Source organism: Pseudophryne corroboree, chromosome 11 (genome assembly GCF_028390025.1).
Source record: "Pseudophryne corroboree isolate aPseCor3 chromosome 11, aPseCor3.hap2, whole genome shotgun sequence".
Lineage (NCBI taxonomy): Eukaryota > Metazoa > Chordata > Amphibia > Anura > Myobatrachidae > Pseudophryne > Pseudophryne corroboree.
This window is the reverse complement of record NC_086454.1, coordinates 295,416,107-295,434,973: the sequence shown is the minus strand read 5'-3', so window position 1 is coordinate 295,434,973 and position 18,867 is coordinate 295,416,107. Positions and strand designations below refer to the sequence as shown.

At 47.2% G+C, this 18,867-nt stretch overlaps 1 long non-coding RNA gene across 1 annotated transcript; it reads right to left on the bottom strand.

Annotated features, from left to right (window-relative positions):
* Nucleotides 1-1,119: 1,119 nt before the first annotated feature.
* LOC134970188 (uncharacterized) lies at nt 1,120-9,796 on the bottom strand. The gene is made up of 3 exons (XR_010189714.1): nt 9,650-9,796; nt 9,440-9,543; nt 1,120-1,307 (listed from the first exon to the last, which is right to left on the bottom strand). It is a non-coding gene; the product is annotated as an uncharacterized LOC134970188 (long non-coding RNA).
* Nucleotides 9,797-18,867: the final 9,071 nt, after the last annotated feature.

Genomic DNA, 18,867 nt, shown 5'->3' with positions numbered 1-18,867 from the left:
AAGGAAAACTAGACGCTACGCGTCTAGTTTCCCTTCGTGGGCTGACCGCTGTGAAGGGAAACTAGACGCTACGCGTCTAGTTTCCCTTCCTGGAGAGGACCTTAACTGTAATGATGTGCGGTGCGCGTTGACGTCATCGCGCACCGCACAGCAAAGGTCCTCTCCACGAAGTGAACTAGACGCTTAGCGTCTAGTTTTCCTTCGTGGAGAGGACCTTTGCTGTGCGGTGCGCGATGACGTCATCGCGCAACGCACATCCTACTACAGTACAGGGGGCGTAACTGGCCACGCCTCCTGTATGAAGCCACGACCCTAATTCCTCCCGGGGCGCAAGAAGCCCCGAAACCGGCCCTGCATCCTTCAGTAAAAACATATAGAAGTACTGACCCCTGGTGCTATGTTTATATCATAAAAAATCAGAACTTCCATGCTAACCGAAAGCAAATAAATGACAGTTTATTGCATAAGCGTAAGATTAAAATTCATATGGTGACCTTCTCAATTATGGTGCCTGCATAATATAAACAAGAAGGAGCCGTATATAGGCCCTCATTCCGAGTTGTTCGCTCGGTATTTTTCATCGCATCGCAGTGAAAATCCGCTTAGTACGCATGCGCAATGTTCGCACTGCGACTGCGCCAAGTAACTTTACTATGAAGAAAGTAATTTTACTCACGGCTTTTTCTTCGCTCCGGCGATCGTAATGTGATTGACAGGAAATGGGTGTTACTGGGCGGAAACACGGCGTTTCAGGGGCGTGTGGCTGAAAACGCTACCGTTTCCGGAAAAAACGCAGGAGTGGCCGGGGAAACGGTGGGAGTGCCTGGGCGAATGCTGGGTGTGTTTGTGACGTCAACCAGGAACGACAAGCACTGAACTGATCGCACAGGCAGAGTAAGTCTGGAGCTACTCTGAAACTGCTAAGTAGTTAGTAATCGCAATATTGCGAATACATCGGTCGCAATTTTAAGAAGCTAAGATACACTCCCAGTAGGCGGCGGCTTAGCGTGTGTAACTCTGCTAAATTCGCCTTGCGACCGATCAACTCGGAATGAGGGCCATAGATCACTAGCTCTGCTGCATACAATCTATATATATATATATATATATATATATATATTTTTTTTTTTTTTTAAAGATAGATGGTGATAGTGATATGCTCACAGAGCTTTTTGGTGGTGCATAAGGATCAGGTGTTTCATATCCGGCTGGAGATGCGGGAGTCGCAGCAGGTGACAGCACAGCATATCGGATAATGGCTCCCAAGCAGTCCAGCACACACAGGAACTGGGTGAAAGTGTTTTGATCTATAATTAGAACAACAATATAAATGAATATAGATTAAAGGCATAAGATATGAATACTAATAATTGTCAATAAAAACGCAGTCTCATAAAATATATTTCATATAGTGTTTATACTACAATAAAAAGGGGAGGAAAATATTTGCACATGCACCGGACCCGTACTGCTCATGTGTAGAACAGGTCTGTGACGTAGGATGCAGCAAGGCGTCAGACTGTAAGTGATTGACAGTTTGCTGCCATTTGGAGGCGGGGAGGAGGCAGCGGCTGCCTCCGTTTCTCATAACAGAAGCGTGTCGCTGTCATTATGGGGAAGTGCCAAAGATAGGATCACCATCCGAGATCCTGGATTGTATAGGTGTGTGCCCAGTAGAGATGAGCGCCTGAAATTTTTCGGGTTTTGTGTTTTGGTTTTGGGTTCGGTTCCGCGGCCGTGTTTTGGGTTCGACCGCGTTTTGGCAAAACCTCACCGAATTTTTTTTGTCGGATTCGGGTGTGTTTTGGATTCGGGTGTTTTTTTTCAAAAAACCCTAAAAAACAGCTTAAATCATAGAATTTGGGGGTCATTTTGATCCCATATTATTATTAACCTCAAAAACCATAATTTCCACTCATTTTCAGTCTATTCTGAATACCTCACACCTCACAATATTATTTTTAGTCCTAAAATTTGCACCAAGGTCGCTGGATGACTAAGCTAAGCGACACTAGTGGCCGACACAAACACCTGGCCCATCTAGGAGTGGCACTGCAGTGTCACGCAGGATGTCCCTTCCAAAAAACCCTCCCCAATCAGCACATGACGCAAAGAAAAAAAGAGGCGCAATGAGGTAGCTGACTGTGTGAGTAAGATAAGCGACCCTAGTGGCCGACACAAACACCTGGCCCATTTAGGAGTGGCACTGCAGTGTCACGCAGGATGTCCCTTCCAAAAAACCCTCCCCAATCAGCACATGACGCAAAGAAAAAAAGAGGCGCAATGAGGTAGCTGACTGTGTGAGTAAGATTAGCGACCCTAGTGGCCGACACAAACACCGGGCCCATTTAGGAGTGGCACTGCAGTGTCACGCAGGATGTCCCTTCCAAAAAACCCTCCCCAATCAGCACATGACGCAAAGAAAAAAAGAGGCGCAATGAGGTAGCTGACTGTGTGAGTAAGATTAGCGACCCTAGTGGCCGACACAAACACCGGGCCCATTTAGGAGTGGCACTGCAGTGTCACGCAGGATGTCCCTTCCAAAAAACCCTCCCCAATCAGCACATGACGCAAAGAAAAAAAGAGGCGCAATGAGGTAGCTGACTGTGTGAGTAAGATTAGCGACCCTAGTGGCCGACACAAACACCGGGCCCATTTAGGAGTGGCACTGCAGTGTCACGCAGGATGTCCCTTCCAAAAAACCCTCCCCAATCAGCACATGACGCAAAGAAAAAAAGAGGCGCAATGAGGTAGCTGACTGTGTGAGTAAGATTAGCGACCCTAGTGGCCGACACAAACACCGGGCCCATTTAGGAGTGGCACTGCAGTGTCACGCAGGATGTCCCTTCCAAAAAACCCTCCCCAATCAGCACATGACGCAAAGAAAAAAAGAGGCGCAATGAGGTAGCTGACTGTGTGAGTAAGATTAGCGACCCTAGTGGCCGACACAAACACCGGGCCCATTTAGGAGTGGCACTGCAGTGTCACGCAGGATGTCCCTTCCAAAAAACCCTCCCCAATCAGCACATGACGCAAAGAAAAAAAGAGGCGCAATGAGGTAGCTGACTGTGTGAGTAAGATTAGCGACCCTAGTGGCCGACACAAACACCGGGCCCATTTAGGAGTGGCACTGCAGTGTCACGCAGGATGTCCCTTCCAAAAAACCCTCCCCAAACAGCACATGACGCAAAGAAAAATAAAAGAAAAAAGAGGTGCAAGATGGAATTGTCCTTGGGCCCTCCCACCCACCCTTATGTTGTATAAACAAAACAGGACATGCACACTTTAACCAACCCATAATTTCAGTGACAGGGTCTGCCACACGACTGTGACTGATATGACGGGTTGGTTTGGACCCCCCCCAAAAAAGAAGCAATTAATCTCTCCTTGCACAAACTGGCTCTACAGAGGCAAGATGTCCACCTCATCATCACCCTCCGATATATCACCGTGTACATCCCCCTCCTCACAGATTATCAATTCATCCCCACTGGAATCCACCATCTCAGCTCCCTGTGTACTTTGTGGAGGCAATTGCTGCTGGTCAATGTCTCCGCGGAGGAATTGATTATAATTCATTTTAATGAACATCATCTTCTCCACATTTTCTGGATGTAACCTCGTACGCCGATTGCTGACAAGGTGAGCGGCGGCACTAAACACTCTTTCGGAGTACACACTTGTGGGAGGGCAACTTAGGTAGAATAAAGCCAGTTTGTGCAATGGCCTCCAAATTGCCTCTTTTTCCTGCCAGTATAAGTATGGACTGTGTGACGTGCCTACTTGGATGCGGTCACTCATATAATCCTCCACCATTCTTTCAATGGTGAGAGAATCATATGCAGTGACAGTAGACGACATGTCCGTAATCGTTGTCAGGTCCTTCAGTCCGGACCAGATGTCAGCATCAGCAGTCGCTCCAGACTGCCCTGCATCACCGCCAGCGGGTGGGCTCGGAATTCTGAGCCTTTTCCTCGCACCCCCAGTTGCGGGAGAATGTGAAGGAGGAGATATTGACAGGTCGCGTTCCGCTTGACTTGACAATTTTCTCACCAGCAGGTCTTTCAACCCCAGCAGACTTGTGTCTGCCGGAAAGAGAGATCCAAGGTAGGCTTTAAATCTAGGATCGAGCACGGTGGCCAAAATGTAGTGCTCTGATTTCAACAGATTGACCACCCGTGAATCCTTGTTAAGCGAATTAAGGGCTCCATCCACAAGTCCCACATGCCTAGCGGAATCGCTCCGTGTTAGCTCCTCCTTCAATGTCTCCAGCTTCTTCTGCAAAAGCCTGATGAGGGGAATGACCTGACTCAGGCTGGCAGTGTCTGAACTGACTTCACGTGTGGCAAGTTCAAAGGGCATCAGAACCTTGCACAACGTTGAAATCATTCTCCACTGCGCTTGAGACAGGTGCATTCCACCTCCTATATCGTGCTCAATTGTATAGGCTTGAATGGCCTTTTGCTGCTCCTCCAACCTCTGAAGCATATAGAGGGTTGAATTCCACCTCGTTACCACTTCTTGCTTCAGATGATGGCAGGGCAGGTTCAGTAGTTTTTGGTGGTGCTCCAGTCTTCTGTACGTGGTGCCTGTACGCCGAAAGTGTCCCGCAATTTTTCTGGCCACCGACAGCATCTCTTGCACGCCCCTGGCGTTTTTTAAATAATTCTGCACCACCAAATTCAAGGTATGTGCAAAACATGGGACGTGCTGGAATTTGCCCATATTTAATGCACACACAATATTGCTGGCGTTGTCCGATGCCACAAATCCACAGGAGAGTCCAATTGGGGTAAGCCATTCCGCGATGATCTTCCTCAGTTGCCGTAAGAGGTTTTCAGCTGTGTGCGTATTCTGGAAACCGGTGATACAAAGCGTAGCCTGCCTAGGAAAGAGTTGGCGTTTGCGAGATGCTGCTACTGGTGCCGCCGCTGCTGTTCTTGCGGCGGGAGTCCATACATCTACCCAGTGGGCTGTCACAGTCATATAGTCCTGACCCTGCCCTGCTCCACTTGTCCACATGTCCGTGGTTAAGTGGACATTGGGTACAACTGCATTTTTTAGGACACTGGTGAGTCTTTTTCTGAGGTCTGTGTACATTTTCGGTATCGCCTGCCTAGAGAAGTGGAACCTAGATGGTATTTGGTAACGGGGGCACACTGCCTCACTAAATTGTCTAGTTCCCTGTGAACTAACGGCGGATACCGGACGCACGTCTAACACCAACATAGTTGTCAAGGCCTCAGTTATCCGCTTTGCAGCAGGATGACTGCTGTGATATTTCATCTTCCTCGCAAAGGACTGTTGAACAGTCAATTGCTTACTGGAAGTAGTACAAGTGGGCTTACGACTTCCCCTCTGGGATGACCATCGACTCCCAGCAGCAACAACAGCAGCGCCAGCAGCAGTAGGCGTTACACGCAAGGATGCATCGGAGGAATCCCAGGCAGGAGAGGACTCGTCAGAATTGCCAGTGACATGGCCTGCAGGACTATTGGCATTCCTGGGGAAGGAGGAAATTGACACTGAGGGAGTTGGTGGGGTGGTTTGCGTGAGCTTGGTTACAAGAGGAAGGGATTTACTGGTCAGTGGACTGCTTCCGCTGTCACCCAAAGTTTTTGAACTTGTCACTGACTTATTATGAATGCGCTGCAGGTGACGTATAAGGGAGGATGTTCCGAGGTGGTTAACGTCCTTACCCCTACTTATTACAGCTTGACAAAGGGAACACACGGCTTGACACCTGTTGTCCGCATTTCTGTTGAAATAGTTCCACACCGAAGAGCTGATTTTTTTGGTATTTTCACCAGGCATGTCAACGGCCATATTCCTCCCACGGACAACAGGTGTCTCCCCGGGTGCCTGACTTAAACAAACCACCTCACCATCAGAATCCTCCTGGTCAATTTCCTCCCCAGCGCCAGCAACACCCATATCCTCCTCATCCTGGTGTACTTCAACACTGACATCTTCAATCTGACTATCAGGAACTGGACTGCGGGTGCTCCTTCCAGCACTTGCAGGGGGCGTGCAAATGGTGGAAGGCGCATGCTCTTCACGTCCAGTGTTGGGAAGGTCAGGCATCGCAACCGACACAATTGGACTCTCCTTGTGGATTTGGGATTTCGAAGAACGCACAGTTCTTTGCGGTGCTACTGCTTTTGCCAGCTTGAGTCTTTTCATTTTTCTAGCGAGAGGCTGAGTGCCTCCATCCTCATGTGAAGCTGAACCACTAGCCATGAACATAGGCCAGGGCCTCAGCCGTTCCTTGCCACTCCGTGTGGTAAATGGCATATTGGCAAGTTTACGCTTCTCCTCCGACAATTTTATTTTAGGTTTTGGAGTCCTTTTTTTACTGATATTTGGTGTTTTGGATTTGACATGCTCTGTACTATGACATTGTGCATCGGCCTTGGCAGACGACGTTGCTGGCATTTCATCGTCTCGGCCATGACTAGTGGCAGCAGCTTCAGCACGAGGTGGAAGTGGATCTTGATCTTTCCCTAATTTTGGAACCTCAACATTTTTGTTCTCCATATTTTAATAGGCACAACTAAAAGGCACCTCAGGTAAACAATGGAGATGGATGGATACTAGTATACAATTATGGACGGACTGCCGAGTGCCGACACAGAGGTAGCTACAGCCGTGAACTACCGTACTGTGTCTGCTGCTAATATAGACTGGTTGATAAAGAGATGTCGTAGTATGTATGTATGAAGAAGAAAGAAAAAAAAACCACGGTTAGGTGGTATACAATTATGGACGGACTGCCGAGTGCCGACACAGAGGTAGCCACAGCCGTGAACTACCGTACTGTACTGTGTCTGCTGCTAATATAGACTGGCTGATAAAGAGATGTCGTAGTATGTATGTATGAAGAAGAAAGAAAAAAAAAACACGGTTAGGTGGTATACAATTATGGACGGACTGCCGCGTGCCGACACAGAGGTAGCCACAGCCGTGAACTACCGTACTGTACTGTGTCTGCTGCTAATATAGACTGGTTGATAAAGAGATGTAGTAGTATGTATGTATAAAGAAGAAAGAAAAAAAAACCACGGGTAGGTGGTATACAATTATGGACGGACTGCCGAGTGCCGACACAGAGGTAGCCACAGCCGTGAACTACCGTACTGTACTGTGTCTGCTGCTAATATAGACTGGTTGATAAAGAGATGTCGTAGTATGTATGTATGAAGAAGAAAGAAAAAAAAACCACGGTTAGGTGGTATACAATTATGGACGGACTGCCGAGTGCCGACACAGAGGTAGCCACAGCCGTGAACTACCGTACTGTACTGTGTCTGCTGCTAATATAGACTGGTTGATAAAGAGATGTCGTAGTATGTATGTATAAAGAAGAAAGAAAAAAAAACCACGGTTAGGTGGTATACAATTATGGACGGACTGCCGAGTGCTGACACAGAGGTAGCCACAGCCGTGAACTACCGTACTGTACTGTGTCTGCTGCTAATATAGACTGGTTGATAAAGAGATGTCGTAGTATGTATGTATGAAGAAGAAAGAAAAAAAAACCACGGTTAGGTGGTATACAATTATGGACGGACTGCCGAGTGCCGACACAGAGGTAGCCACAGCCGTGAACTACCGTACTGTACTGTGTCTGCTGCTAATATAGACTGGTTGATAAAGAGATGTCGTAGTATGTATGTATAAAGAAGAAAGAAAAAAAAACCACGGTTAGGTGGTATACAATTATGGACGGACTGCCGAGTGCCGACACAGAGGTAGCCACAGCCGTGAACTACCGTACTGTACTGTGTCTGCTGCGAATATAGACTGGTTGATAAAGAGATGTAGTAGTATGTATGTATAAAGAAGAAAGAAAAAAAAACCACGGGTAGGTGGTATACAATTATGGATGGACTGCCGAGTGCCGACACAGAGGTAGCTACAGCCGTGAACTACCGTACTGTGTCTGCTGCGACTGGATGATAAATAATGATATAAAAATATATATATATCACTACTGCAGCCGGACAGGTATATATATTATATAATGACGGACCTGCTGGACACTGTCTGTCAGCAGAATGAGTTTTTTATAGAATAAAAAAAAAGACACCACACAAGTGAAGTCACACGACGAGTGTTTAACTTTTTCAGGCAATCACAATATAGTATACTACTAACTATACTGGTGGTCAGTGTGGTCAGGTCACTGGTCAGTCACACTGGCAGTGGCACTCCTGCAGCAAAAGTGTGCACTGTTTAATTTTAATATAATATGTACTCCTGGCTCCTGCTATAACCTATAACTGGCACTGCAGTGCTCCCCAGTCTCCCCCACAATTATAAGCTGTGTGAGCTGAGCACAGTCAGATATATAATATATACATAGATGATGCAGCACACTGGGCTGAGCAGTGCACACAGATATGGTATGTGACTGTCTTGTACTCCTGGCTCCTGCTATAACCTATAACTGGCACTGCAGTGCTCCCCAGTCTCCCCCACAATTATAAGCTGTGTGAGCTGAGCACAGTCAGATATATAATATATACATAGATGATGCAGGCATGCAGCACACTGGGCTGAGCAGTGCACACAGATATGGTATGTGACTGAGTCACTGTGTGTACCGTTTTTTTCAGGCAGAGAACGGATATATTAAATAAAACAACTGCACTGCTGGTGGTCACTGTGGTCAGTCACTAAACCCTGCACTCTCTTCTACAGTATCAGCCTCAGGTCAATCTCTCTCTCTCTCCTAATCTAAATGGAGAGGACGCCAGCCACGTCCTCTCCCTATCAATCTCAATGCACGTGTGAAAATGGCGGCGACGCGCGGCTCCTTATATAGAATCCGAGTCTCGCGAGAATCCGACAGCGTCATGATGACGTTCGGGCGCGCTCGGGTTAACCGAGCAAGGCGGGAAGATCCGAGTCGCTCGGACCCGTGAAAAAAAACATGAAGTTCGTGCGGGTTCGGATTCAGAGAAACCGAACCTGCTCATCTCTAGTGCCCAGCAGGGTCGGACTGGCCCACAGTGGTACAGGGGAAACCCTCGGTGGGCCTCACTGCCTGGGGGGCCCACCCCCTTCTCTAGAATCTTCCAGATTGTACACTTGAATTATAAATTAATTGCATATGTTACATTATACACAGGACTATGGTATATTTTCTACAGTGCATTGCTGTTATGAATCTGGTACATTATCATGTGTGCACTAGACGTATTTACTATATATATTATTTATCAATGGGCCCAGACCATGCACTAATGATTAGCCAAGCATCTAAGAATGGGCCCCTACCACTGCATTTCCCCGGTGGGCCCTTCACGCCCCAGTCCGACACTGGTGCCCAGCATTACACACCCTGCTCTATGAGTAGCTTAATAAGATACAAGTTTATATTGTTTTGTGTAAATAGTATAACAGAATGTGAAAGTAAATACAGAAATCATGAAACCTTCAGTGCTCCTCCCAGTCCGTGCACAGGGTGGCAATAAGGTCATCCAGGGCCTTGTAATCTTGGCCCTCCACAACGTTTTTGTGCTGAGGGCTTTCAAGATGCTGCAATATGGAGACAAAGGAAAGAAATGTGCATCTGAGAATAAAGATCTTCATTTGTATTTTCCCCAACAGAAGACACATTAATGTCAGTTAGAAAGTGCAGGACCTGTATAATGATTAGGGCACAATTTTATTCTGGTCACTACATCCGTTCATTCTAGAATAAAGTTAACATAAAGATACACATAGCTGTCCCCACTACCGATTTATTTATTTTTAAACTAGTTACCAGCCCGTCAAAATGACAGAACAACAACACAATAATGTCAGCAATGACGGCTGTGCGTGCTGAGTGGAGCGACACTTGGATCGCCTCCATCGGACGCCATCTAGTGGCCGCTGCCATGCACAACACTTGAATTGAGCCTTTTACTATACAGGATAGAAAAGTCCCTTGTGTTTAGAAAGTAATGTGAAAAGGTGTAAAAGGAATGTGATAAAGACTTATAATGGCCCTAACTGTGTGGAGTTTGTATATTCTCCCCGTGCTTGCGTGGGTTTCCACCGGGTATTCCGGTTTCCTCCGAATAAATATTTACTGGTTGGTTAATTGGTTCCCACCAAAACAAATTAACCCTAGTGTGTATGTGTGTGTATATGTGATCAGGTCATCTTAATGTATAGGCACACTGGGCAGCTGCCCTGGGTCCCACAATTCTAGGGGCCATCAAGCAGGGGTAGGTGGTGGTCACACAGTCAGACCAGAGAGGACTCATTCTCTACCTGCCTCCCAGCCTGAGGCAGCATGCTGATTGGTGGATGGCTGGTGCTATCCACCAATCAGAGATCCGACAGCCCATTTACTGTATGGAAGCTTGTGGACAGACATTGCATGACCGTAGGAGGAGCATGTTCTAACTTTTTAATGGTTCCTGTGAATGGGTGTGTGTAGGGGTCCCAGTGCATTGCTTTACCCTGGCCTATAATGCTGTTAGGGATTATAGATTGTAAACACTACTGGGGCAGGGATTTATCTGAATAGTCAAATATTCTCTGTAAAGTGCTGTGGAATATGTGTGCACTATATAAATAACTGGAAATACATAAGTAAGGGACACAGCTTTACATGTGAGTTACCCAATAACCACCACAGTGATACCAGGTAATGCACATCCCTGATCCCTGCACTGAGGGCCATTACAAGGTTTCTCGGCATTATTTGCAAAATTTTAGCCTACAGCTCCCCCCCCCCCCACCTTCTCATACCCACCACCACCGACCCTCCCACCCACCAATACCCACTTTTCAGCCCGTCTGAATTAAGTTTAACAAAGGTACATCTCTCAGAGCTACCCTTAATTTTGAGATAAGTAAGCTCAGGGCTAAAGACTCTTCCCCACTATGTTCTTCTCCAGCTCCCCCCGCATACTGCGCTTGCTCCAGTTTTCCGTAGACGGGAGATTGTTATTTCATTTGGAAACCCCCATCTAGAAATCCTGCATTTGCCCCTGCACTCTGAACGCTGCAGACAATTATCATGCCCAATAGACACAGTAATAGGCAGGACATCCATACTTCCCTACTGTTCTGGATGCCTGGTAAAGTAGGCAACTCTTCCCCTCGTCCTGTGAGCAGCCACCCGCAGCCGCCCACTTCCCGAGCATCTCCTACCTTGCTGCCCCCTCCCAAAGTGAGGATCCCCAAGTCATCCGCTGCTCCTTACACAGGATTGTAACTAATACCTACTACACTAAGGCAGTGCACATACATCATTCAGTACTTACTTCTTCCAGATCAGGGTAGATGCACCTGCAGCATTCGCAGTACCCTGGCATCTTGGTGGGGCCTTGGTGAGCTGCGGTCTTATGCTCACTGAGGGAATAACAGTCAGATTAGAGGCAATAAATACAACTACAGCAGCGCATTATATGCCTTCTAATAGCGCCATAACCAAATACATAACTAAATCTAAAGAAAGAGTCCGCTCAAGGAGCAGTCACTGTCAGCAGCAACATGTTACACCTACATTATACACATCTATATGGGGAAACAAGCTGATTTATCAAAGAAACAGCAGTTGCCGGATTAGGGAATCTCCCTATGTACCATTCCCTGCAGCCTGTGATGGCCAACTCCTGGTATCACCACGCTGACCATCACCGGGGGATCTCCTGCAATAACTTCCCCTGGCAAAGCTGGTGACACTACTTGCTGCACATATATAGCAGGACAGCGGTGTTACCTGTAGCACAGACTGCCCATCTCAAGGTGGTAATAGCAGATGAGGTGCTCACAAAATAATTATTATAAACATAGAGCATCTATTCTCTTTAGACTGGGGGCGGGATGTACTAATGTACTAATAATCTTTGAGGGCCATTGTCTGCACTGATCGCATATGTACTAACATATGCCATTAGTAATGCAATGCAATGGCAGTGGCCCCCTGCATAGATTGGGTGTGTGGGGGCCTCCAGGGGTCTCTGTCACCTCCCAACACCGAGAGGCGACATCTTCTGTCAGTCCCGGGCTCCTCCTCCTCTTCCCTGCAGCTGGAAATACAGAAGGCTGTGTTCCTGGGGGAGGAGTAGGCTGGGATTCGGGACAACGACGGGAGCTGCCTGCATATAGGTATGGGGGGGTCGACGTGAGTGGCGCTGGGCGGCGGGTGCGATGGGATGCGGTAAGAAGTCCATAGGCTTCTATAGGGTATCTCCATAGAAAGATGGCTATACCTTCCGCAAAGAAAAGTGGCAGCCAGGTCTTAGTACATTTGAAAATGCGGTAAAACACACGTAAACAGGAGTTTTACTGCTTTTTTCCTTTAGTACACCCCACCCTAAGATTCCACAGCTGTACATACATGTGACCTGGGTCATGTGTGCACAGAAAGACCCTGACTGGCAGCCAGAAAGTAGCTCATTAGATTTTCTATCACTCAAATTTGATAAGTGGACCTTAAAGTATAGCAAAATAAAACAGACCTTTCCTTGGTGTCCATCGGGTGATATTAGCTATAGTCTATATTAGCAGCAGACACAGTACGGTAGTCCACGGCTGTAGCTACCTCTGTGTCGGCAGTCGCTCGTCCATCCATAATTGTATACCACCTACCCGTGGTTTTTTTTTTTTTCTATCTTCTTGATACTAGTAGCTTACTTTAGGAGTCTGCAGTGCTGAGTCTGACAGACAGTGTCCAGCAGGTCCGTCATTACATAATATATATACTTGTCCGGCTGCAGTACTAGTGTGATATATATATATATTTTAATTTTATCTCATTATCATCCAGTCTATATTAGCAGCAGACACAGAACGGTAGTCCACGGCTGTAGCTACCTCTGTGTCGGCAGTCGCTCGTCCATCCATAATTGTATACCACCTACCCGTGGGTTTTTTTTCTTTCTATCTTCTTGATACTAGTAGCTTACTTTAGGAGTCTGCAGTGCTGAGTCTGACAGACAGTGTCCAGCAGGTCCGTCATTACATAATATATACCTGTCCGGCTGCAGTACTAGTGTGATATATATATATATTTTAATTTTATCTCATTATCATCCAGTCTATATTAGCAGCAGACACAGTACGGTAGTCCACGGCTGTAGCTACCTCTGTGTCGGCAGTCGCTCGTCCATCCATAATTGTATACCACCTACCCGTGGTTTTTTTTTTCTATCTTCTTGATACTAGTAGCTTACTTTAGGAGTCTGCAGTGCTGAGTCTGACAGACAGTGTCCAGCAGGTCCGTCATTACATAATATATATACCTGTCCGGCTGCAGTACTAGTGTGATATATATATATATATTTTAATTTTATCTCATTATCATCCAGTCTATATTAGCAGCAGACACAGTACGGTAGTCCACGGCTGTAGCTACCTCTGTGTCGGCAGTCGCTCGTCCATCCATAATTGTATACCACCTACCCGTGTTTTTTTTTTTTCTATCTTCTTGATACTAGTAGCTTACTTTAGGAGTCTGCAGTGCTGAGTCTGACAGACAGTGTCCAGCAGGTCCATCATTACATAATATATACCTGTCCGGCTGCAGTACTAGTGTGATATATATATATATATTTTAATTTTATCTCATTATCATCCAGTCTATATTAGCAGCAGACACAGTAGGGTAGTCCACGGCTGTAGCTACCTCTGTGTCGGCAGTCGCTCGTCCATCCATAATTGTATACCACCTACCCGTGGTTTTTTTTTTCTATCTTCTTGATACTAGTAGCTTACTTTAGGAGTCTGCAGTGCTGAGTCTGACAGACAGTGTCCAGCAGGTCCGTCATTACATAATATATATACCTGTCCGGCTGCAGTACTAGTGTGATATATATATATATTTTAATTTTATCTCATTATCATCCAGTCTATATTAGCAGCAGACACAGTACGGTAGTCCACGGCTGTAGCTACCTCTGTGTCGGCAGTCGCTCGTCCATCCATAATTGTATACCACCTACCCGTGGTTTTTTTTTTTTCTATCTTCTTGATACTAGTAGCTTACTTTAGGAGTCTGCAGTGCTGAGTCTGACAGACAGTGTCCAGCAGGTCCGTCATTACATAATATATACCTGTCCGGCTGCAGTACTAGTGTGATATATATATATATTTTAATTTTATCTCATTATCATCCAGTCTATATTAGCAGCAGACACAGTACGGTAGTCCACGGCTGTAGCTACCTCTGTGTCGGCAGTTGCTCGTCCATCCATAATTGTATACCACCTACCCGTGGTTTTTTTTTTTTCTATCTTCTTGATACTAGTAGCTTACTTTAGGAGTCTGCAGTGCTGAGTCTGACAGACAGTGTCCAGCAGGTCCGTCATTACATAATATATACCTGTCCGGCTGCAGTACTAGTGTGATATATATATATATTTTAATTTTATCTCATTATCATCCAGTCTATATTAGCAGCAGACACAGTACGGTAGTCCACGGCTGTAGCTACCTCTGTGTCGGCAGTCGCTCGTCCATCCATAAGTATACTAGTATCCATCCATCTCCATTGTTTACCTGAGGTGCCTTTTAGTTGTGCCTATTAAAATATGGAGAACAAAAATGTTGAGGTTCCAAAATTAGGGAAAGATCAAGATCGACTTCCACCTCGTGCTGAAGCTGCTGCCACTAGTCATGGCCGAGACGATGAAATGCCAGCAACGTCGTCTGCCAAGGCCGATGCCCAATGTCATAGTACAGAGCATGTAAAATCCAAAACACCAAATATCAGTAAAAAAAGGACTCAAAAATCTAAAATAAAATTGTCGGAGGAGAAGCGTAAACTTGCCAATATGCCATTTACCACACGGAGTGGCAAGGAACGGCTGAGGCCCTGGCCTATGTTCATGGCTAGTGGTTCAGCTTCACATGAGGATGGAAGCACTCAGCCTCTCGCTAGAAAAATGAAAAGACTCAAGCTGGCAAAAGCACCGCAAAGAGCTGTGCGTTCTTCGAAATCCCAAATCCACAAGGAGAATCCAATTGTGTCGGTTGCGATGCCTGACCTTCCCAACACTGGACGTGAAGAGCATGCGCCTTCCACCATTTGCACGCCCCCTGCAAGTGCTGGAAGGAGCACCCGCAGTCCAGTTCCTGATAGTCAGATTGAAGATGTCAGTGTTGAAGTACACCAGGATGAGGAGGATATGGGTGTTGCTGGCGCTGGGGAGGAAATTGACAAGGAGTATTCTGATGGTGAGGTGGTTTGTTTAAGTCAGGCACCCGGGGAGACACCTGTTGTCCGTGGGAGGAATATGGCCATTGACATGCCTGGTGAAAATACCAAAAAAATCAGCTCTTCGGTGTGGAAGTATTTCAACAGAAATGCGGACAACATTTGTCAAGCCGTGTGTTGCCTTTGTCAAGCTGTAATAAGTAGGGGTAAGGACGTTAACCACCTCGGAACATCCTCCCTTATACGTCACCTGCAGCGCATTCATAATAAGTCAGTGACAAGTTCAAAAACTTTGGCCGACAGCGGAAGCAGTCCACTGACCAGTAAATCCCTTCCTCTTGTAACCAAGCTCACGCAAACCACCCCACCAACTCCCTCAGTGTCAATTTCCTCCTTCCCCAGGAATGCCAATAGTCCTGCAGGCCATGTCACTGGCAATTCTGACGAGTCCTCTCCTGCCTGGGATTCCTCTGATGCATCCTTGCGTGTAACGCCTACTGCTGCTGGCGCTGCTGTTGTTGCTGCTGGGAGTCGATGGTCATCCCAGAGGGGAAGTCGTAAGCCCACTTTTACTACTTCCACCAAGCAAATTGACTGTCCAACAGTCCTTTGCGAGGAAGATGAAATATCACAGCAGTCATCCTGTTGCAAAGCGGATAACTGAGGCCTTGACAACTATGTTGGTGTTAGACGTGCGTCCGGTATCCGCCGTTAGTTCACAGGGAACTAGACAATTTCTTGAGGTAGTGTGCCCCCGTTACCAAATACCATCTAGGTTCCACTTCTCTAGGCAGGCGATACCGAGAATGTACACGGACGTCAGAAAAAGACTCACCAGTGTCCTAAAAAATGCAGTTGTACCCAATGTCCACTTAACCACGGACATGTGGACAAGTGGAGCAGGGCAGGGTCAGGACTATATGACTGTGACAGCCCACTGGGTAGATGTATGGACTCCCGCCGCAAGAACAGCAGCGGCGGCACCAGTAGCAGCATCTCGCAAACGCCAACTCTTTCCTAGGCAGGCTACGCTTTGTATCACCGGTTTCCAGAATACGCACACAGCTGAAAACCTCTTACGGCAACTGAGGAAGATCATCGCGGAATGGCTTACCCCAATTGGACTCTCCTGTGGATTTGTGGCATCGGACAACACCAGCAATATTGTGTGTGCATTAAATATGGGCAAATTCCAGCACGTCCCATGTTTTGCACATACCTTGAATTTGGTGGTGCAGAATTTTTTAAAAAACGACAGGGGCGTGCAAGAGATGCTGTCGGTGGCCAGAAGAATTGCGGGACACTTTCGGCGTACAGGCACCACGTACAGAAGACTGGAGCAACACCAAAAACGCCTGAACCTGCCCTGCCATCATCTGAAGCAAGAAGTGGTAACGAGGTGGAATTCAACCCTATATATGCTTCAGAGGTTGGAGGAGCAGCAAAAGGCCATTCAAGCCTATACAAGGAGGTGGAATGCACCTGTCTCAAGCGCAGTGGAGAATGATTTCAACGTTGTGCAAGGTTCTGCTGCCCTTTGAACTTGCCACACGTGAAGTCAGTTCAGACACTGCCAGCCTGAGTCAGGTCATTCCCCTCATCAGGCTTTTGCAGGAGAAGCTGGAGACATTGAAGGAGTAGCTAACACGGAGCGATTCCGCTAGGCATGTGGGACTTGTGGATGGAGCCCTTAATTCGCTTAACAAGGATTCACGGGTGGTCAATCTGTTGAAATCAGAGCACTACATTTTGGCCACCGTGCTCGATCCTAGATTTAAAACCTACCTTGGATCTCTCTTTCCGGCAGACACAAGTCTGCTGGGGTTCAAAGACCTGCTGGTGAGAAAATTGTCAAGTCAAGCGGAACGCGACCTGTCAACATCTCCTCCTTCACATTCTCCCGCAACTGGGGGTGCGAGGAAAAGGCTCAGAATTCCGAGCCCACCCGCTGGCGGTGATGCAGGGCAGTCTGGAGCGACTGCTGATGCTGACATCTGGTCCGGACTGAAGGACCTGACAACGATTACGGACATGTCGTCTACGGTCACTGCATATGATTCTCTCCCCATTGAAAGAATGGTGGAGGATTATATGAGTGACCGCATCCAAGTAGGCACGTCAGACAGTCCGTACTTATACTGGCAGGAAAAAGAGGCAATTTGGAGGCCCTTGCACAAACTGGCTTTATTCTACCTAAGTTGCCCGCTCACAAGTGTGTACTCCGAAAGAGTGTTTAGTGCCGCCGCTCACCTTGTCAGCAATCGGCGTACGAGGTTACTTCCAGAAAATGTGGAGAAGATGATGTTCATTAAAATGAATTATAATCAATTCCTCCGTGGAGACATTGACCAGCAGCAATTGCCTCCACAAAGTACACAGGGAGCTGAGATGGTGGATTCCAGTGGGGACGAATTGATAATCTGTGAGGAGGGGGATGTACACGGTGATATATCGGAGAATGATGATGAGGTGGACATCTTGCCTCTGTAGAGCCAGTTTGTGCAAGGAGAGATTAATTGCTTCTTTTTTGGTGGGGGTCCAAACCAACCCGTCATTTCAGTCACAGTCGTGTGGCAGACCCTGTCACTGAAATGATGGGTTGGTTAAAGTGTGCATGTCCTGTTTATACAACATAAGGATGGGTGGGAGGGCCCAAGGACAATTCCATCTTGCACCTCTTTTTTCTTTAATTTTTCTTTGCATCATGTGCTGTTTGGGGAGTATTTTTTGGAAGGGCCATCCTGCGTGACACTGCAGTGCCACTCCTAGATGGGCCAGGTGTTTGTGTCGGCCACTAGGGTCGCTTATCTTACTCACACAGCTACCTCATTGCGCCTCTTTTTTTCTTTGCGTCATGTGCTGTTTGGGGAGTGTTTTTTGGAAGGGCCATCCTGCGTGACACTGCAGTGCCACTCCTAGATGGGCCAGGTGTTTGTGTCGGCCACTAGGGTCGCTTAGCTTACTCACACAGCTACCTCATTGCGCCTCTTTTTTTCTTTGCGTCATGTGCTGTTTGGGGAGTGTTTTTTGGAAGGGCCATCCTGCGTGACACTGCAGTGCCACTCCTAGATGGGCCAGGTGTTTGTGTCGGCCACTGGGGTCGCTTATCTTACTCACACAGCTACCTCATTGCGCCTCTTTTTTTCTTTGCGTCATGTGCTGTTTGGGGAGTGTTTTTTGGAAGGGCCATCCTGCGTGACACTGCAGTGCCACTCCTAGATGGGCCAGGTGTTTGTGTCGGCCACTAGGGTCGCTTAGCTTACTCACACAGCTACCTCATTGCGCCTCTTTTTTTCTTTGCGTCATGTGCTGTTTGGGGAGTGTTTTTTGGAAGGGCCATCCTGCGTGACACTGCAGTGCCACTCCTAGATGGGCCAGGTGTTTGTGTCGGCCACTAGGGTCGCTTAGCTTACTCACACAGCTACCTCATTGCGCCTCTTTTTTTCTTTGCGTCATGTGCTGTTTGGGGAGTGTTTTTTGGAAGGGCCATCCTGCGTGACACTGCAGTGCCACTCCTAGATGGGCCAGGTGTTTGTGTCGGCCACTAGGGTCGCTTATCTTACTCACACAGCTACCTCATTGCGCCTCTTTTTTTCTTTGCGTCATGTGCTGTTTGGGGAGTGTTTTTTGGAAGGGCCATCCTGCGTGACACTGCAGTGCCACTCCTAGATGGGCCAGGTGTTTGTGTCGGCCACTAGGGTCGC